This window comes from Cibotium barometz, chromosome 64 (genome assembly GCF_041138505.1).
Source record: "Cibotium barometz isolate CiBa-2024 chromosome 64, ASM4113850v1, whole genome shotgun sequence".
NCBI lineage: Eukaryota > Viridiplantae > Streptophyta > Polypodiopsida > Cyatheales > Cibotiaceae > Cibotium > Cibotium barometz.
The window spans coordinates 14,405,153-14,428,602 of NC_141109.1; positions in this window are offsets into that span (position 1 = coordinate 14,405,153).

Consider the following 23,450-nt stretch of genomic DNA (forward strand, 5'->3'; position numbering starts at 1 on the left):
TTTCTATGCATAGAAAGATGCATAATGGATTTTTTTAATTATAATAGTGTTATTCTTATTAAATTTGATTTCTATGCATAGAAAGATGCATAAAGGAATTTTTTTAATTACAAAAGTGTTATTCTTATTAAATTTGATTTTTATGCATAGAAAGATGCATAATAGAATTTTTTTAATTATAAAAGTGTTATTCTTATTTAATTTGATTTCTATGCATAGAAAGATGCATAAAAGATTTTTCTATAAAAGTGTTATTCTTATTAAATTTGATTTCTATGCATAGAAAGATGCATAAAGGATTTTTTTTATTACAAAACTGTTATTCTTATTAAATTTGATTTCTATGCATAGAAAGATGCATAATGGATTTTTTTAATTATAAAAGTGTTATTCTTATTAAATTTTATTTCTATGCATAGAAAGATGCATAAAGAAATTTTTTAAATAAAAGTGTTATTCTTATGAAATTTGATTTCTATACATAGAAAGATGCATAAAGGAAATCTTTTTATTATAAAAGTGTTATTCTTATTAAATTTAATTTCTATGCATAAATAGATGTATAAAGAAATTCTTTTTATTTAAAAGTGTTATTCCTATTAAATTTGATTTTATGCATAAATAGATGCATAAAAGGATTTTTTTAATAAAAGTGTTATTCCCACTGAAGTTGATTTTTATGCATAAATAGATGCAAAAAGAAATTTTATATCAAAATTAGAATTATCTTAAATTATATGTTTAAATTCTATGAGTATTTGATAAATGAATAATTAAATGCTCTAAGAGAGAAATTTCTATGGTTTTATATTCACACGGATTGTAAAAAGAGAATTCAGGAAATCTATCGAGATCGAAATATTGAGATAAATGATTAATCTATTCCTCATTAGAATTCGTAACTAATTTAGAAATCAATTAAGTGAATATTCAAAGAATGAAATTCAGTAAAATACAAACTGTATTATCAAACCAGTTTCGAGAGAAGGTGTGACCAGTTTAGAAAAATACACTCAAAACTCCTGCCAAATCTGAAACTAAGTTTGAGACCCTTTGAATTGATCTGTGGATCAAGGTTATAGAATTTGAAGAATTCTGGTAGGAAATTCAGAATTCCGATCAAGAAGTTTTGGGGATACTGATTCAAGAAATGCTCCTTGTATTCAAAAGAAAATCAAACTGAAAATTTGCATAGAAATGAGATGTGATGTGAATAGATGTGATGATATATGATGTGAATAGATGTGATTAGATGCGATGTGAATCAAATAGATGTGAATGAATGGATGAGATGTAATGTGATGTGAATCAGGATGTGAATGAATGAGATGTGATGTCATGGGAATCGGGATGTAAATGAATGATATGGGATGTGAAAATGGATGTGAATGTGTATGTGAAGAGTGGATATGGATGTGTATGTGAAGAATGGATATGGATGTGTATGTGAAGAATGGATGTGAATGTGTATGTGAAAATGGATGTGAACGTGTATGTAAAGAATGGATGTGAATGTGTATGTGAAGAATGGATGTGGACGTGTATGTGAAGAATGGATGTGAACGTGTATGTGAAGAATGGATGTGGATGTGTATGTGAAAGAATGTGATGTGATGTGACATGAATATATGTGGATGTGAAGTGATAGATATGAATGTATGAATAGATGTGAGTAGTCGTACATGTGAACGATTGGATGGATGTGGATGAATGAGATGAGATGTGTATGAATGAGATATAATGTGGATAGAAGTGATGTGATATAATGTGGATAGAATGTATGTGATGGGATGGTTATGAGAATGAATGTGGTGGATATGAATGAATGAATGTGATGGATATGAATGAATGTGATGTGATGGATGTAAATGGATGTGACGTAAATGAATGAGATGGACGTGAATAGATGTGATGTGATGTGAATCGGGATGTGAATGAATGAGATGTGATATCATGTGAATGGATGTAAATGGATGTGACGTGAATGAATGAGATGTGATGTCATGTGAATCAGGATGTGAGTGAATGAGATGTGATGTAAATTGGGATAGATGTGATATGTGATGTGAATGAATATGATGTGACGAGATGTGGATATGGGTAGATGCAAGTGGCGAGTGGATGAGATCTGATGCGGATAAATGAGGAAAGATGTGATGAGATGGAAAATGATGTGATGAGAATGGGAATACATATGAAATAAATGAGGATTGATGTGGAACAATGTGGAAAGACGAGAGTTCGTTATACAAACTGTATTTATGACTTGTTTTTAAATGTCTGTTTTATGTCAAAAATGCTAGGGAAGCATTTTGACCGTCTTGTGAATGAGGTCGTGTGGAGACGTAACTGATAAAGTTGCAATAGCTAACGGAGAGTCAACGGAGGACGTCTCGCGTAGCAAGGTCGTCGACCGAGGTCTTGACCAGCCTCAGTTCGATTTAAATGGTGAGCTTTCAGTACGGTGGATGAGGGACCAAGGAAGCGGCCTATGAGTAAAGCGCTAGCTGACTTGCGAAGGATCCTAGAGGGTGCTAACCCTATGGTGCTCGGGCTCTGGGTCACCAAAGATACCCACATGTACATCGTGGAAGATATTGGAACAAGGAGTAAGAGTTGTTTTCTGAATTTGGGCATGGATCTGGTTGATTGACCTTGCTGGTCCAACGGATGAGTCCATGGCTCTTTTATATGGATTTCTTGGTGGTTGATCTTGCTGAATCTTCAACGGAGATTCCATTTTGATTTTTATAAGTGAATATATTGCCGGGTACTATGAGCTAGGAACTATCGAAAAGGCCCCTGAGTGGATAGGTGGTGAGCGTTCTGGTTGCCAATGATGCCATAGGTACACCGATGAAGGAAAAATTGGAAATTAGGATTCAACCGGATATTTTGGAGGATTATGATCAGTGATACTATAGTTTCATTAAATGATTGTTTTAAAGACAGCTGAATCTGTGAAAAAGGTAATTTCATATTGGATGTGTAAGTGGTGTGACTAGTTTTAAGTTTGCATGAATATCTGGCTAGGGGGCATGGGAACTCTTTTCCCTGGTAGCCGGGGCAAAACCTAACAAATGGATCCCATCACTACAGTGGTTGGGAGGTTGGCTAACCCATGGGACTCTGGATGGGGTTAGGCTGGACTGATGGATCCTTAATATGAGACTCAATTCTGTTATGGTATGATAGATGAAGTAAATCCCCGAAAAAAATTGTTCTATGGAAAAGAATCAACGGCTATGCCTCTCAATGAGGAAAAAAAGCGTTGGTCTCTATGATCCAAGTGCAAGTCTTTTCCTTGATCTGACTATGGGAACTTACGAGTTTGGTCAAATGAGTTTAGTTAGTTAAGACTCTTGACTACATTAGAGTAAAAATATCCTAGTGGAATCGCCCATGTTTTTCGGGCAAGGGAAGTTTTTTTGGGTGCGGTTTTGGAAGAACCGAGGGATTAGTCTTTTGTCTAGATATATGTGGGTGAGGCCCCGAGTGAAGGACTTTACCCCGTGCAAAAAGTGCTACTTCCATTGCTAGCACCCCAGGATTCGTTGCGCGGAGGGGACAGGGATCTTTCAGGTTGGTCCTTAGCTAAATGTAATGTGAAATATTTGAGCTAGGGTGAGGATAACAGAAGGTCTATGGAAAAGAAGTAATAGTAATCTTAGTCTAAGGGCCATACTGATTTTCTTTATATCAACCCATTTTTATTATGCACTTTTTTTTTGTTAAAGATGAAATATTGGTATTGGGTCTTATCACTAATCCTTTTTTCTCTTTGTGATGGTTACACCACCTTACGACATGGAATTGCTTGTAATTGTTGTATTCCTTACAAGGACCTTTCAAGGTCACAAAAACCATATTATCATCATCTACTAGTGATCTAATAGAAGCAAAGGCATGTGTAAGACCTTTAATCTTTAAGTCAATATTAGATAAAGTGGGAAAAATCCCATTCCCATGAAAAAAGTGGGGGTATGGTAAAATCATCCAAAAGTTTGTCAAAACATATTCATGTGACATATCATTGGAAAGAGCTTGAAAAGTAGAATCTAGATCTACTTTGTCCGACAAATTTGGAGTTTGCATGTTCAAGTTATGGCCAAAATAATTTTTTTAAATACATTCCCATTTGGAGGGATTTTTCCCATTTTATCTAATATTGACTTCTTTGCTGAGTAATCCTTTACAGTTCGCTCCTTCTGGTTACATTATGCAGCTCTTTCTTTAGTTGCATATTTCGAGCTTGAGTGTTTGTGTTGTACATATTCACCAAGGTATCCCAAGACTCCTTAGGTGTTTGTGCATCCTATATATATGCAAAATCATAGAGTCTGTCACACTGGTAAAACTAGTATAGTACCTTTTTGGGTCTTTTATGCCATGTTTTTTATGCTTGTACTTGTGGGGTGAGATTTTCTTCAGTAATTTCTAGCTCCTTTTCATCACCTATGATGAAATCTCAATATCCTTTTCTCATAAGAAAATTAGTCATCTTGAACTTCTATGCTTGGAAGTTATTCTTGTCTAAAAATTGTGGGGATGGTTTGTTAGACATGATTATCTATAGCAACTTACTAAATAGTCCTTGCAAAAAGTTCTCCACTTACAGAAAACCTATAATCTTCAACAGAGCAGTATCATACACCTGTTATACTATAATTACATATGGAAGATTACATAAAAATACATCTATCAACAACTTATAAATCTTATATTCTCTCCACAGACTGTTCTGTAACCAAATTTTTGTTGTAACTTTGCACCAAACCAGAAATTGGGCATACACAATTAAAATCGTCACTTCATAGAGTGTCTTTGTAGAGTACCATTACAAAAAAACTGTAGAGCTAAAACGGGGCTCAAACTGCATTGAAACACGTGAAATTTTTGTTAATAAAGTTATGTTAATAAAGTCAACTACACACATCAGGATCTCCTTCTTCAGTCAGAGGATGCCTCAATTTGAGATAGTGACTTCTACTAGAATTAGGGTTAGGGTTGCAACAATGCACACACACAAGATAGAGAAGCTTGAGAGCACACAAACTCACTAGATTAGACTGAACAAATGTGTGCCAGATACAAAAGATAAGTACACACCCCAAAATGAGTAGATAAGAGGTTGTACATACGCATGAGGGAAAAAACCTCCTAGTGAGGGAAAAAGTGCCCCGACAGTCCTAAGTGTGTTCACACACATCACTACCATATAATGCTACAAATCCCCCCTCGAGTGATGATGTGAACATGTACAGGGTATGACCGATCAATCCTAAAAAGGCAGTACGCCTAAAGCTTTACGAAAAGCTTCAAACTTTTCCTCACGAGACAAGGAAGAGACTTCGTCAATAAATCTGACATGTTGTCATGTGTAGGCACATAGACTAAGCTGATCTCTAATGCAGAGAGTCTTTCCCTGCTGACACAGTGGTAATGTACCTCAATGTGCTTAGTGCGAGCATGAAACACTGGGTTCGTCGCAACAACTAATGCGCTCTGGCTATCGGCAAAAATGGTAGTGCTAGACGACTGTCCAACACCCAAATCAACCATAAGACGTTTGAGCCACACACACTCAACTGTAACTATAAAAGCTGCCTTGTACTCAGCTTCACAACTGGAAGTGGCCACTGTAGGCTTCTTCTTCTTGCTGAGCCATGATATACATGAATCACCAAGGTGAAAGTAAAACCCACTAGTGGACACTCATGTGTCATAACATCTAGCCCAATCTGAATCACTAAAAGCATGCAGCTGTGACTCACCAAAGGATGCCAACTTTACATTCACATGGATACAAAGTGCCTAAAGCACATAAAAACCTTTGACTTCTGCTTTAATGGATTACACCCAGCTATATCTAGAGTAATCTTTAATAAAAGTAACGAAGTAGAGATATCCCCCAATAGATGGTGTCCTCATATATGCATGAAATTCCTTGGACATATACTACCCCCCTCGATCTGAATGAAGGATGCCAACTTTACATTCACATGGATACAAAGTGCCTAAAGCACATAAAAACCTTTGACTTCTGCTTTGATGGATACACCCAGCTATGTCTGGAGTAATCTTTAATAAAAGTAACGAAGTAGAGATATCCCCCAATAGATGGTGTCCTCATAGGGCCACATACATCACTATGTATAAGCTGTAATTTCTTAACAGCTCTCATAGATCCATCCTTTGAAAATGATGCCTGATGCATTTTACCAAGAATACACCCCTCACATACATGTCTAGTAAGGGTCTCAAGAGTTGGCAACTCAGACACCATATCATGCCTTTGAAGGCGTAACAAACCTTTGAAGGTGTAACAAACTGTCATAATTCAAATGGCCAAATTGTGCATGCCATAATTTTGCATCACTCATAGTATGAGTTGTAGAGAGTGAGCAAGCATCATGCTGTAACTTCTCAAATACATCCGTATTATATAGGCCATGAAACAAGGTACCTGAGAAGCAATGATAGAATAACCATCATTTCTATCCTGCACTGTACATTTATCATCCACAAATTTCACCATTAAGCTTGACAAGGCTAAGGCTGAAACTGACAGCAAGTTCTTCTTAATGCCTGGCACATATAAAACTTTAGAAAGAGTAAATGCACCCCCATTTGCAGCAGTAAGCACAACTCTACCAACTCCTTTGATGACAGGATATGAGGAACCATTTGTACATGTGACGGTTCCTGCAATTGGGACAGATTCCAAAGATGAGAACAAATTTTTTTGTGAAGTAATGTGCTTACTAGCACCACTATGAAAGTACCATTCTTCTTAATGCCTGGCACATATAAAACTTTAGAAAGAGTAAATACACCCCCATTTGCAGCAGTAAGCACAACTCTACCAACTCCTTTGATGACAGGATATGAGGAACCATTTGTACATGTGACGGTTCCTGCAATTGGGACAGATTCCAAAGATGAGAACAAATTTTTTTGTGAAGTAATGTGCTTACTAGCACCACTATGAAAGTACCAAGCATCCGATTTTGCCATTGACATACATACATTATAGACAGAAGGGTCATAACTGCAGTGTATAGTCCATGCCCAATCATCTTGAGAAAAACTTGCAGTTTCCTTTTTCTTTGCACTTGGTGCAGATGCATCAGCCACAACCATGCCCGATTCTTTTTTTTTCTCCTTCTCTAGCCTTTTCTTGCACTCATGTATGTAGTGCCCTGGTTTCCTGCAATAGTGACACTTGCCCTTCTTTTTAGGCTTATCACCTTCTTTCTCTGCATCCTTACCTGAGGATTCTGATTTTGGTTTAAATCCACCATGTGAAGAAGCTTTACCTTTGCCTTTCTGATTGGCAACAAAAGGTTGGTCTCACCAACTCGCATATTAGATCTATTTTGCCTAGACTGCTCTTCTTGCAAGAGTACTGAAACCATCTCATCAAATGTAAGGGAATTTGGATTTCCCTTCATCATGAGTCTAAGGGTAGAGGGAAAACTCTAATAAGAATCCGGCAATGCATTGAGAACTATGGATAATAATGTACTATTAGGATATATCTCATCCATACTATTATCAAGCTGCTCCTTAAAATCTTTGATCTTGGTCAAGAAGCTGTCCATTGAGTCTCCCTCATTCATGTGCTTAGATTCCAATTGTTTGCACAGATATGCAACACGTGCTTCATTGCATACCTGGTATAATGTAGCAAGTGATCCCATGCCTATTTTGAAGTCTTACATGACCGAATATGAGGAATAATGCTTCGCTTGATAGAAAGTGCAAGCAATGCATGTGCCTATGCGTCTCTTCCATCCCATCTCATTTGAGCAGCAGTGGGAGGTACTGGTGGTACATGTGGAGGAGCCACATCTGTATCAAATTTTACTTCAAATGTACCTGCAGCACCTGGTTGCATTGGTAGTTGTGAAATAGGACGAGTTTCACTACCGCTGGCCACATTCCAAAGGCCTTTAGCAACCAAAACATGCCTCATCATATAGGACGACAATGGGTAGTTAGTCCCATCAAGTTTTTCCTCATCAGACAATATGTTGAATGCATCACTACTGCTAGCCATGACTTTCTACCAAATGCAAAATCTTTCAACACACTGTAAGTACTCAGTATTCACTGAATGCAACCCTGGATGTGGCTGCTGTGCCAACTGATTGAATCACCTGCAAAGTGTATGAAAAATAACACAGAGTAGAGAATAGAGTGTTATTGGAAAAAGTATGATGGTTGATGTTGTTGAAGACACTGTAGATGCTGCTGCACACCAAATCTTTGTTGCTACTACACAGCCCAAACACCCAAAATTGAGTAGAACCAATCTGAAATGACACCTCTCCAGAACGTCTACAAAAACCTTGAGGTGCCTAAAATGCACTCGAAACACGCCTGAGTCGCGCCGCGGACCTCAAAATTTCCTACATACTTTATATACAACACACTACAGTATATACCTTCTTCTCCTAAGAGGGTATCTCAATCGGAAACAAAAAAACATGGTCGTTTCGTGAAGAGGGAGGAAGACTACTAGATCAAGTGTCAAGTAAGCTAGATCTGATACCAATTGTTAGAATTAGGGTTAGGGTTGTAACAATGCACACACACACAAGATAGAGAAGCTTAAGAGCACACAAACTCACTAGATTAGAATGAACAAATGTGTGCCATGCAAAAGATAAGTACACACCCCAAAATGAGTAGATAAGAGGGTGTACATACGCACGGGGGAAAAAACCTCCTAGTGAGGGAAAAAGTGCCATGGCAGTCCTAAGTGTGTTCACACACAAAATCTCCGTTGAAGATTCAGCAAGATCAACCACCAACAAATCCATATAAAAGAGCCATGGACTCATTCGTTGAGGACCAGCAAGGTCAATCAACCAGATCCATGCCCAAATTCAGAAAACAACTCTTACTCCTTGTTCCAATATCTTCCATGATGTACGTGTGGGTATCTTCGGCGACCCAGATCCCGGCACTCTCTAGGATCCTTCGCAGGTCACCTAGTGCTTCACTCATAGGCCACTTCCTTGGTCCCTCATCCACCGTACCGGAAGCTCACCATTTAAATCGAACCGAGGCTATCAAGACCTCGACCGACCTTGCTACGCGAGACATCCTCAGCTGTTGCAACTTTATCAGTTAGGTCTCCACCACGAAGTCATTTACAAGACAGTCAAAATGCTTTCCCAACATTTTTGACATAAAACAGTCATTTAAAAACAGGTCATAAATACAGTTTGTATAATGAACTCTCATCTTTCCACATTGTTCCACATCAATCCTCATTTATTTCATATGTATTCCCATTCTCATCACATCATTTTCCATCTCATCACATCTTTCCTCATTTATCCGCATCAGATCTCATCCACTTGCATATTCCCATATCCACTTGCATATTCTCATATCCACATCTCATCCACTTGCATCTACCCATATCCACATCTCATCACATCATATTCATTCACATCACATATCACATCTATCCCAATCTACATCAAATCTCATTCACTCACATCCCGATTCACATGACATCACATCTCATTCACTCACATCCCGATTCACATGACATCACAATTTAAGAATTTGGTTAGGTTTTATCCCGGGTACCAGGGAAAAGAGTTCCCAGGCCCCCTAGTCGGATATTCATACAAACATAAAACTAGTCACACCACTTACACACCCGCCGATATGAAATTGCCTTTTTCACAGATTCAGCTGTCTTTGAAACAATCATTTAATGAAACTATAGTATCACTAATCATGGTCCTCCAAAATATCCGGTTGAATCCTAATTTCCAATTTTTCCTTCATCGGTGTACCTACGGCCTCATTGGCACAACCAGAACACTCACCACCTATCCACTCAGGGGCCTTTTTGATAGTTCCTAGCTCATAGTACCCGGCAATATATTCACTTATAAAAATCAAAATGGAATCTCCGTTGAAGATTCAACAAGATCAACCCCAACATATCCATATAAAAGAGCCATGGACTCATCCGTTGGAGGACCAGCAAGGTCAATCAACCAGATCCATGCCCGAATTTAGAAAACAACTCTTACTCCTTGTTCCTACGCGAGACGTCCTCCGTTGACTCTCCGTTAGCTGTTGCAACTTTATCAGTTAGGTCTCCACGAAGTCATTAACAAGACGGTCAAAATGCTTCTCGAGCATTTTTGACATAAAAAAATCATTTAAAAACACGTCATAAATACAAATTGTATAACGAACTCTCGTCTTTCCACATTGTTTCACATTAATCCTCATTTACTTCATATGTATTCCCATTCTCATCACATCATTTTCCATCTCATCACATCTTTCCTCATTTATCCGCATCAGATCTCATCCACTTGCATCTACCCATATCCACTTGCATCTACCCATATCCACATCTCATCACATCATATTCATTCGCATCAGATCCGCATCAGATCTCATCCACTTGCATCTACCCATATCCACATCTCATCACATCATATTCATTCACATCATATATCACATCTATCCCAATTTACATCACATCTCATTCACTCACATCTCGAATCACATGACATCACATATCATTCATTCACATCCCGATTCACATCACATCACATCTATTCACGTCCATCACATTCATTTACATCACATCCATCACATCACATTCATTCATATCCATCACATTCATTCATTCACATCCACCACATTCATTCATATCCATCACATTCATTCATTCATATCCACCACATTCATTCTATCCACATTATATCACATCACTTCTATCCACATCATATCTCATTCATACACATCTCATCTCATTCATCCACATCCATCCAATCGTTCACATGTACGACTACTCACATCTATCCATACATTCATATCTATCACTTCACATCCACATATATTCATGTCATATCACATCTCTTTACATCACATACACATCCACATCCATTCTTTCACATACATCCACATCCATTCTTTCACATACTCATTCACATCCATTCTTTACATACACATTCACATCCATTCTTCACATACACATCCATATCCATATCCATTCTTCACATACACATCCATATCCATTCTTCACATACACATTCACATCCATTCTTCACATACACATCCATATCCATTCTTTACATACACATTCACAGCCATTTTCACATACACATTCACATCCATTCTTCGCATACACATCCATATCCATTCTTCATAGACACATTCACATCCATTCTCGCAAACACATTCACATCCATTCTTTACATACACATCCATATCCATTCTTCACATACACATTCACATCCATTTTCACATACACATTCACATCCATTCTTCACATACACATCCACATCCATTCTTCACATATACATTCACATCCATTCTTCACATACACATCCATATCCATTCTTCACATACACATTCACATCCCATATCATTCATTTACATCCCGCCATTATGCATGACCAATGGTACACTTCCAACCAACATGTGTAATGACATGCTGGGTATCATCACCTGTTTCCACATAGCCTTTTACATCCATAGGCTTCATGTGCTCAAACCATTCTCCATGACACGTCATATGGTTTGATGCTCCTGAGTCCATATACCATGTATCATCATTCTCAGCATTTGTTGTCATAGAACCCACAACATGCTTCATGGCAAACAAATGATTTGCAGTTCCATCATTGCTACTTGATGCATAGTTACCACCATGTTGTGCATAGTTTCCACCATAATGACCACCACGTTGTGCTCTTCCCCCTCTCAAATCATTCTGTTTGCGAAAGCAATCTCTCGCCATATGACCATATTTGCCACAATAATGGCATTCCACATCTTGCATAGCATTTTGTTGGCCTTGCCAACGTCCTCGACCACGGCGGGGGTTACCTCTGCCTCGCTGAGGTGCATAACCACGACCACCTCGAGCACCATATGAAGGCTGAAAATTCTGTTGTGGAGGCCTATCCTGCCATCCACGACCATTACCACCACGTCCACGTGATGCAGAGTCTCCCCCTGCCTCTAAAGCCTCTCTGCGAGTAGAAAGCCTAATTTCTGCCATCATCATGGCTAGTAGATACATCCAAAAATGAATCACTGAGCTTGATTTCCTCAACCAACAAGAGGGAAACCAACTCATCAAAGTCGGGTAGACCTGTACTCCTCACTGAGATAGATGTATCAAAAGATTTGTATTCCTTGCCAAGACCACGCAAGGTAATATCCACCAAATCATCATCAGGCATGGGGGCATTTATTGTGGCCAATGCATCTGCAAACTTCTTGATTTCTTGCACATAATCATGTATGCTCCTTTTATTCCTTTTCACATTGTGTATCTGCTGTCGCAATTGAGACTTGCGAGCACTCGTATCTGTATCAAACATCTTGACCAAAGTATCCCATGCATCTTTGGGATTCTCAGCATCCTGAATGTGTATGAGCATAGCATCAGAAATGCATATAGACAAATAATGCAGCACTTTGAATGCTCTCTCTGACCATTGCTTATGAGCAATAAGCTGCTGCTATGTAGGTTGCCGAGGTAGCTCAAGCTCTGGCTCAGCACCTGTAATGAGATTCCAAAATCCTTTTCCTTTCAAGAAACTCTTTATCCTGTACTTCCATGCCTGGAAGTTCTTCCTATCCAGCTTTTCACCAACAATCTGAACTGGATTGTCCGACATGTTGCTCAATGCGTACACCTTCCGCACACTTCAAATCTGTAAATGAGCCTTCCTCAGCTCAACCACACTCCAATGAATGTTCCAGATACTCCAAGATAGCCAACAAACTCCAAATTTGATGTAGGAAATCAACCTGTAATCATCCAAGATGAACTGACTCACTCAGTGCGGGATACCCTGAATTGACACGCCTTCCAAGGCTCCAAATCGCAATGTAATGGTGCAATCAAGTATGGGCAACTTGTATTGACACCTAATGAACCTCAATGTTGAGTATCAACTCCATCTGACATGTGTAATTAATCAATTTTTGAAAACCCCTTTCTCTGTTTTTGGAAAAACCAGAAAAACCAGTAATGATTTGGCTCTAATTTCTTCAATATTTCACCAAATTGAGCAACCAAGCATTCATTGGCTTAGCGATAGTGTCCATCAACTCCATGTAAGAGGAATTTGTCCAATTGTAAAACACCAAAGATTAATTGCTCAATTAAAATGCTTTGTTTCTCTGACAGCCTGTTTTAATCAGCTCATTCCCAGCTCAATTAAGCATCATTGACCAAACAAATCACATAGCCCTCTTCTCCAATATGTAAAGCATCCAATTGCTAAAGAATTTGTGGAAGATATCAAGCACCAAGTGAGAAATTGATCTCCTCGTAGGTAAAAAACCAGAATTCTGCCCTGTTTCCTCTGTATGGGCTGCGCCGCCTGCAAATAGGGGATTTGGAGAGGTTTATAATGTTGTTTGATGATGGTTATAGGTGCCCAACACACCTAGGTACATGTGCAATCCACCAATGGTTCAATTTTTGCCAAAATCTCACTCCAAATGCATCAATTTTGGGCTTCTTTCTCTCTGTTTTGTAAGAGCTCAAAAAACCAAAATTTTCACACATTCAAATGCTTCCAAAATGCTCCAGAATCACAATAGGGCTTGCATAAGAGTTGCCATTACATCCCTCATTGTCAAATACATATGTCTTTTGCCAGAATCACTTGTATTTCCACCATACATCAATGTTCCCAAGCTTTAATGGAAAGCTTCAAAAACCAGAATTTTGCTTTGCTTTGATTTGCTCTAAAATGCTTTGCTTTTGCCTGTTTCACCTGCAATCCGCTCAAGGATGTTTAGAGGACCTTACCCGGTAGGCCAAGCTTTCAGATCTGATAGTATTTGGTGTGCTCCAAGCTTCACAGCTCCAATGGACAGCTTCACAGCTTCTTTTCACAGCTTCTTCTTCTCCCTCTTCACTCACTCACACATAAACCCTAATAAACAGCACAAGGCTCTGATACCATGTTGAAAGAACAGTAGAGGGGGAGGAGACACACACACAGGAGCAAACCCTAATGTATATTGCAAACCCTAACCACCATAGAGGGAAGCCATGTCCACTCTCACACAAAGCATAATGCACTAATCCATAATCCACACAACACACAATGAGTTGTGTCCACACTCTACTAACCCTAGCTAATGTCCACACACTATGACCAGCTGGACACGCGGTCATTTATGTCTCACACATGTTCCTACCTAATCTGCCAGCACATAGCATAGCTGGCTCATACTGACATCGAGCTTGAATATCTCAACAGAGAGACCTACTGCAATGAGAGAAGGGCTTGGGGGGGGGGGAGAGAGAGAGAGAGAGAGAGAGAGAGAGAGAGAGAGAGAGAGAGAGAGAGAGAATCTTTTAGTAGTTGTTGAGTCGGACAGAGAGGAGATGTGATAGTAATCAATGAAAAAAATGATTTTTAGGTGGATTTGCTATAAAATATAAAATTTAAATTGCTAGCCTATCTGAAAATTTAAATTTAAATTAAACTTCTTATTTTTTATGCATTTAAAAGTGAAAAAAATAAAAAATGTAAGTTTTCATTGTCTTTTAATGATTGTTGATTTAGAATTTGTGGGTGGGAACTTCAAAAACGCAATGAAAGTGTATTAAACGAGATTGTCTTTTAATGACTGTTGATATGAAATTTAGAGGAAACTTTAGAAACGCAATGAAAGTGCATTAAAAATGTGATTGAAAGCTATTTTGAGATCAAGAGAACTCACCACGATGATATCATTGAGTGCAAAATTACTGTGTCAGATGTTACCTTTAGGGAAGATTGCACTTCTCTTGATTGTTGATGGTTTTTATTCATAAGTACTTTATTGCAAGACACCGATTGTTGACTGTTGATTGCTGAATGTTGATTGTTGATTTTATGTTTTTATGTTGGTTTTTGTTTGTTTTTTATGAACAGGTACTTCATTGCAAGACAAATTTTGTGCATTCGCGCTTCAAGTATAGGAGGTGGCGACTTCTAAGAGGGGAGTGGCTCAGCTTGGACCAAGACATGCAAGATGGCACACATTCAACATTCATTGATGTGGTTATTCTTTGGAAGGGTCATGACCCTTTTAGCGTTAATGTAGAGAGCCATTGGCCCCTTAGTTTTTTGAGGCAAGAAATCCAACTTATGTCCAATAATCCCTCTTGTAATTTCTATTTTAAGTTTGATGGTAGGAAGGTTGGGAGAGTCGCAGTGAACATTGCAAAACATACAACCAGTGTGTTGCTCCACACATCCTTGAGATTGTGGAGTCAATGTAATTCTTATTCTTCCAAGTGAATATAAGAAGTTGTTTCTCTAAAAGTGTTGTAAATTTAATTTTCTTCATTTTCAAAAAAGTGTTGTGGTTTTTTAAGTCTACTGTGTTTTAAACCCTTTAATATGTAAGAAAATAATGATGAGTATAAGTAAGTATAAACGTAAATATAAATATAAGTATATATTTAAGTGTGAATAATAATATAATTAATTATGTTAGAAATATAAATATGTTTTTATGATTTGTTATATTTTAATGAAGTGTCATTAATTTTTAAGTCTATAGATATAAGTTTAAAAATAAATATAACTTTAAGTATATATTTAAGTGTAAATAATATTATAAGTAACTATGTGAATAATATAATATACTGTAACAAGAAATAGAAGTATGATTTATTATTTATTATATTTTAATGAAGTGCCCTTTATTTACTAGAGTATAAACATAAGGTATAAAAATAAATATAAGTTTATAGATATTTGTAAGTATATAATAAACACAAGTATAAATTTATTAAAAATATTATAAATTTAAGTGTAAGTATAAATATGAGTATAAGTTATAGATCAAACTCATTTATACTATCTATTCTCTAGCTCTCTCTTTGTGTGCTAGCTCTCTCCACTACCCATCATGGCCGCCTCCCCTGCTTTTCGCTGCGTGGATTAGCAGCACCCACTCTGCTCACCTTGGGGACCAGGTCTACCCTAGGTTTTGCAAGAGTTTAGAGCTCGAGGCTGTCATCTCCACCTTAGACCCAAACTCCACCTTTCTAGCTATGAGATCCCTCTACCCCCTCCGTGCACCGGACTCCCGGTAGCTGATAGCGGAAGCAGCCCCCTCATGCGAGGGGCAGGGTCTCTCACTCGGGGCCTCGCCCACGAATGTCCGGGCACGAGACTAGGTTGGTGGTCACTCCGAAAACCGAAATACTTCTAGATCCAGGTCTGAATTCTAAACAGAATTCCTTGAATTCTGTTAACTTGATCCTCAGATCAAAATCAAAAGTCTTAACTAGTTTCAGATTCGGTGGGTGTTTTGAGTGCATTTTTCCTGAACTGATCACATCGTCATTGACGAAGGGGTTAGGTCTTGGTCAATAGTCTGAATCAGAGTTTGGGTGGTCTGGAAAGGTTCTTCCTAAACTATCTTTCTTGAAAGGTACTATTTCAATTTCTCTTTTTCTAAGTTTTGTTCGACGAATATTTGCTTACAGATTTCTAAAACATGGATTTCTTAAAAGGAATAAAATAATCATTCATCTCGATCTCCGACTTCGATAGTTTAATTGAATTTTCTCATTACCATCTTAGTGAATATGAAATGGTAGAATTTCCTCTCACATATTATCTACCTATTCATTTTTCTAATTTTTACAAAAATTAACAGAAGATTGAAGAGAACCCTTATTTAATTATAAAGATTCTATATGCATCTAATTATGCATAAAATCCAATTATGATGAAAGTCACACTTTTATCATCATTAAAAAAATCATTTATGGTGAAAATCATTCTTTTAATAAAAAATATCTTTTATGCACCCATTTATGTATAAAAACCATTTATGATGAAAATCACACTTTTAATATAAAAATATCTTTTATGCACCCATTTATGCATAAAAACCATTTATGATGAAAATCACACTTTTAATATAAAAATATCTTTTATGCACCCATTTATGCATAAAAACCATTTATGATGAAACTCACACTTTTAATATAAAAAATATCTTTTATGCACCCATTTATGCATAAAAATCATTTATGATGAAAGTACACTTTTATAATAAAAAAAAATCTTTTATGCATACTTTTATGCATGAAAATCAATTATGATAGAAGTAACACTTTTATAATAAAAATAATAATATTTTATGCATACTTTTATGCATAAAAATCAAATATGATAAAAGTAACACTTTTATAATAAAAAAATATTTTTTATGCATACTTTTATGCATGAAATTCAAATATGATAAAAGTAACACTTTTATAATAAAATAATAATCTTTTATGCATACTTCTATGCATGAAATTCAAATATGATAAAAGTAACACTTTTATAATTAAAAAAATATCTTTTATGCATGAAATTCAATTATGATAAAAGTAACACTTTTATAATAAAATAATAATCTTTTATGCATACTTCTATGCATGAAATTCAAATATGATAAAAGTAACACTTTTATAATAAAATAATAATCTTTTATGCATACTTCTATGCATGAAATTCAAATATGATAAAAGTAACACTTTTATGCATGAAATTCAATTATGATAAAAGTAACACTTTTATAATAAAATAATAATCTTTTATGCATACTTCTATGCATGAAATTCAAATATGATAAAAGTAACACTTTTATAATAAAATAATATCTTTTATGCATACTTCTATGCATGAAATTCAATATTGATAAAAGTAACACTTTTATAATTAAAAAAATAATCTTTTATACATACGTTTATGCATAAAAATCAAATATAATGAAAGTAATACTTTTATAATAATACTAATTTTCTTTTATACAAATAATCAAAATGCATCTTCTATGCATGAAAATGATACTTTAGAATATAGAAACCATAAGGATTACTCTTTTAGAATAATAAAAGATGAAATTTATTTCACTAATTTTTAAAAATTTTGCCATAACCTCCTTTGTATGGCTGACCATTTTTCAAATTTTAAGTCTCTAAAATTAATTAAAAGTGTACCAATAGTATTGAAATTATCTAAAGTAAATATTTTTCTACTTATTTAAGACAAACATTATAAAAAACTTGACTTTAATCATTAATCATTCACCTAGGATAGAGAATGGTTGGATTTACTAGAGAAGAGAGGGGAATGCCTTTTTCAATGAGGCATAACATCACTTGCAATTTTAGAGAAGACAAAAAGCATAAAAAACCATAAAAACCATAAAAACCATAAAATAAATAGAAAAGAGAAGAATCACCAACTTACTAATGAATTTTGAGAGCTTTCCTTTGGCTTGATGGTTTGAGGGTTCAACTCTTGTTTGAGACAAGAGTGGCCACCAATCTTTTGGAAGAGGGAAGGTCAAAAACTAATGAATTATGAATACAATTCACTGTTTTTGGCACTTGGGAGAGACAGGGTAACAGTGCAAAACACTATTAAGTTTCAACAAAGGAGAGGGCTTCTATTTATAGGAAAAAGTGAGCTTCTAACCAAGCCAACTGATTCTAGAATTTTCCAGATCAGTTTGGTCAATTTTTGACCATTTTTAAGTCAGTTTTGCTCACTTTTTGGATCTAGTTGAAACAGGAGAGAGGAGAGATAAAAATATCCCATTATTTGGGAGTTTAAAACTCATTCAAGCATGTGAAATAGGCGCCTCCTTCATGAGGGGAATTCCCCCATGCAGAGGTGTCAAAAATGCATCATTTCACCTAAATTTCTCTCTTTTTTAACTATTAACCTTGTCCTTAGTCAACTCTTCATCTTATGTGAGTATTTACTCATTTTTGGGGGATTTTTCTTTTATTTCTTCATTTATCTCCTCCCTACATTTGGATGAATCTTATTGGTCCATAGGAACCTTAATTTAAAATTTTGAAAAAATCTTCACCCCCAGGATAATGCCTCTTGAACAGATTATACTTAATTTCTAATGCATCTTCTGAAAATCTTTTTGAACTTTTGTTTTAGGGGAACTTATTTTAATAAGATGAGATATTTTTCTATCCAAAAATATTTAAAATCTGAATATTCTCTTTCGAGAATATTTTCTCTCTCTAGACCAAAACTGGTAGAAACAAGATCTTTTATATTTCTAAAGAGGGATTTGATTACAGGGGAAGATGTTGGACATCTTGAGAGGCTGGGGAGGAATCTTACACTAGCTGCATTTTGCGATGCAATGGATGACTTCACCCACTCTATCCCAAATTCCACCTTGAGTTGGATTCCTTTGGGAATAAAGACACCTTCAGAAAGGAACTTCTCTGAGGTGGAGCTTGTGGAGAGAGAGGGGAGATGTGTTTAATCTATTACAGAGGGAAAGAAAACATGTTTTAATCATTGGTAAGTATGGGATAGGTTCTTGTGGAGTAATTACAACTTTTGGGGGGATTCATTTTTTTAACTTTTTGGATGAGATGATGATGTGGTGGTCCACATTTATTAAAAATGAAAGAGTGATTTATGGAATCTAATCAAGAGATTAAAGAATATATTTTGATCCTTTTGGGATAGCTTTTTTAAAGATTATTAAAAATGAAAGGAGTGATTAATGGAATGTAACTTGAAGATTTCTTTTCTTGTGATCATTGGTAGGTATGGGATAGCTTCTTTTAAGGATTATTACAATATTTTAGAGAGAAATTAAAAATATGATTTTTAGAAGGTTAATAATTGCATATGGTGATGATGTGTTAACAGGTCCACGTATTTGCAGGTAGGAAGTGGTGTGGTTATGAAACTTGAATTGTGATTTTGGATATTAAAAAAATATTTTTTTAAAAATCATAGGTTACCTAGGTATGGGAGAGGTTTTTAAAGGTAGTGTTATAACTTTTTGTTTTAAAAAAAACTTTTTTAGGTCACTTTGTGGCAGCTTGATGATGTGGTGGTAAACAGAGTTAGAAAAAAACATAAGAGTAACTAATGGGGGAAAACGAGAGATCTAGGTCATGGGGCTAAAAGTGGAAGCAAGGCTAGTAGAGAGAAGGTAGGGAGTATTACCTAACATTTATGCCAATTTGTATGGAACCATGTCTCCTTTTTTACGATGTCACAATCACATTTTTAAAGCTCCCTAACCCATTTCATATGAGGACCTTTCTTAGTTCATATCTCCCGTAATACATTTCTTTAGATATGGTAGGATTTGTCCTCCAAAGCAACTACAAATTGTGCCATAGTTTCAATTTTTTTCTACCTGTATTCTAACAGTAGCTATAATGTTGATTGAGTAATATTTTATTGTTCAAAATATTGTATCATTTGTGTTTTTAAGTGAACCCACTATTGGAGTGGAGAGAAAGGTAGCAACACACACATTTGCACCATAGATTCAATTTTTTTCTATTTTTATTTTAACAGCAGTGACTATAATGTTGATTGAGTAATATTTTGTTGTTCGAAATCTTGTATTATTTGTGTTTTTAAGTGACCCTACTATTGAAGTGGAGGGAAAGGAAGTGCCACACACACGAATACATTACATAAGCAAGCAAAGATAGATAGAAGCACAACACTCAAGTAGATTGATGAGTACTTATGGTTAAGCCTTTAATCCTCCTCTGTAGGGTAGAACTCCCATGCCTCTAGCTTCTATAATAATTTTATATTAATATGATAACATAGTGAGATTAATCCATGAATAACATAACATAGTGAGATTAATGCATAAAACACTTATCGAGCAATATTTTGATTGCTTTCTCAAACTCCGTGCGATCTAGGGGGTTGCACTAGTTGAGGGGGTTTAGGGGTGGGTTGATTTGTTCATTATCCTATGCTGGTGGCAGTGGGATCTTGCCTTCCTCTAGAGGTGTGGGGAAGGGAGGTGGGGTAGTGATTGCACTGGGGTTGGAGGAGCTGTCTCGTCGTCGGAGAGGGTATTGTGGCGAGGGTGGCGAGGGTGGTGGTAAAGAAAGGTGGGGGCCTTTAGCCGATGTCGAGGGTATATCTTTCAGGTTGAGGGGGAGGCCCAAATGAAGATTGAGGGTGGGGGGTGAAGGCGGGGTTGGTTGCACCACAACTCCTCCTCTTTTGCGGCTTTTCGGTGGGGTTCAGCTTCTTGGGCCTCTTGGTGCATACTAGTCGTGGCTTGATAGAGGGTAGAATCATGTTTCTTGGTGTCGAGGTGATGGCATTTGGGGGGTGGAGAAGTTGGAGATGGTCAAGGTGGTAGCAAAGGTACCTACCCTCTAGCCTCATTGGCATCATGAGTAGAAAAGCAATTGAGGAGGTCCAGGCCCCAAGGTGGGTAGGCTGGCGAGCCCTATATGCTCCAGGAAGGCCACTATTATTGTAGGATCAGTGATTTCCTTGTAGCAAAAGGCCCTATGTAGTACAAGAGCTTGTGCTCCACCTTGTGGTTGTTCTTCATGAGGCTATGGACGGTATGACTGTTGACCTTGCACATGAGGTTCTCACGTAGGTGGGATAGCTAGGTGGGGTGCTTGCCCTACTCCTCAAAATGGCCACTAGCATGGTGCTTCTTCTTTAGGGGTTGTATGAGAGAGAACCTCATAGGCGGCCCGAGTAGAAGGCTGGTAGGTAAGGGTGAAAGCTCAGTAGAAAAAACTGCAATAATTTACCCAAGGGAGAGAGATAAAAGTGAGTGAAATAGAAGTGGTGGGTCCCTTTTATAGATTTCCAAGAAAGGTACGGATGTGGCTTAAGGAAGGTATGGCTGTGGCTTCAGGAAGGTACGGCCATGGCTTCAGGAAGGTATGGCCATGGCTAAGTGATTGACAAGGGAATGGTTGTGCCTTAGAAAAGGAAGAAGATACAACCATGGCTTCGTGAAGGTAAGGCCGTGGCTAATAAGTGATTGACAAGGGAACGACCGTGTCTTAACAGAAGAAGAAGAACAGAACAAGAAGGTACGACCGTGGCTTCATGAAGGTACAACCGTGTCTTCATCACATCATTTTTTTGGGCACCCTATTTAACAGGTTTCGTACCCTAAGGATGTGTAGCCAACACCCCATTGCAGGTTTTGTGTACTGACTCCTTGCCTAGTTTGCTAGAGTGAGAAGGTGGATCCAATTTGGTTTTGGCAAGGTTGGTAGCTCCATTGGAAGCTTGGAGGCTTCCATGGAGGGAACAACTGGGGTTGGAGAGGCAAGGGGTTGGATGGGGGTGCACCGAGGGAGTTGGATGATAAGGGGTGGTGGAGTAGCCGAAGCCAAAGGTATGTCACTGCCAAGGATAGTGGATTGTGGTTGGATGTTCAAGACATCCTCTTGAATTTTTGCTTTCCCCTTGTCTCGTGCAAGCAATGGAGGCTATCTTGCACTTCCATTGAAATGCTGGTGATTTTGGAATCATAGGGGTAGGAATTATGTACCTCGGTTGTTGGGGGACCCAAATTTGCTGATTGCCTTCATAGAAGTTTTGAGCTTAAAGGAGAGGCTTAGGGATCCACCTGTAAGTAGTTGCGGGGCAACACTAAGGTTTTTGGCCGATGATGGTTCAATCTTGTGGAAGATTTGCGGCTAGAGGTTCTCCTATACCTTGTGTGAAAAGATGCAGGGGAGAAGAGAGCTTGAGCTCTTGCAAAGCACACACACTCACAAAACCCTAAAAGAGAACACACAATGTGAGAGGCTGAAAATCTTCTTCTTCTTCACACAACACTCAACACACCATATACAAAGATAAGAGTACACACAATATGAAAAGGTACTCAACCAAATACATACTAGGGTTCTCTATAGTGTGAACCCAACTAAATGAGCTGGCGCTATAACTATGCCAGTCTCAAGAATGGCTGTCACACAGCCTGTCATCCCACTGGCCGCATATCACCCATGATCTCACCAACCATGCCAGTGGTGTAAGTGTGGGGCCTATCCCCCAGGCGGGTCATCAGTGTCCACCGCCTCACTAGATGAGCTCGATATCTGAACACTCCCCCTCGAGCTCAACTCCATCTCATGTACACCAAGCAAAGCCCTGAATCTGCGGAGCTTCTCTGTACCCAATGCTTTGGTGAAGATGTCAGCGACCTGATCCTGTGTGCTGACATAAACAAGGTCAACGTCTCCTGCCAAAACCTTCTCTCTGACAAAATGGTAGTGGACCTCTATATGCTTTGTGCGAGTATGAAAAATTGGGTTCTTGGCCAACTGTATACTACTAATGTTATCATAGAAAATGACAACTTGTCTATCCATTGATAGACCCAAATTTGTAAGTAGCTTTCTCAACCAAGCTACCTTACATGCTGCCATAGCAGCACCTCTGTACTCGGCCTCTGTATACAGGATAGAGCAACCGTAGGCTGCTTCTTGCTGCTCCAAGTCACAGCAGCACTCCCCAAATAAAACATGAAGCCACTAGTAGATCTTCTATCTGAGATACTACCAGCCCAATCAGCATCTGTGTACCCATGTACACAATGCAAAGTAGACCTCACATACCTTAGTCTTGGGTCCACAATGC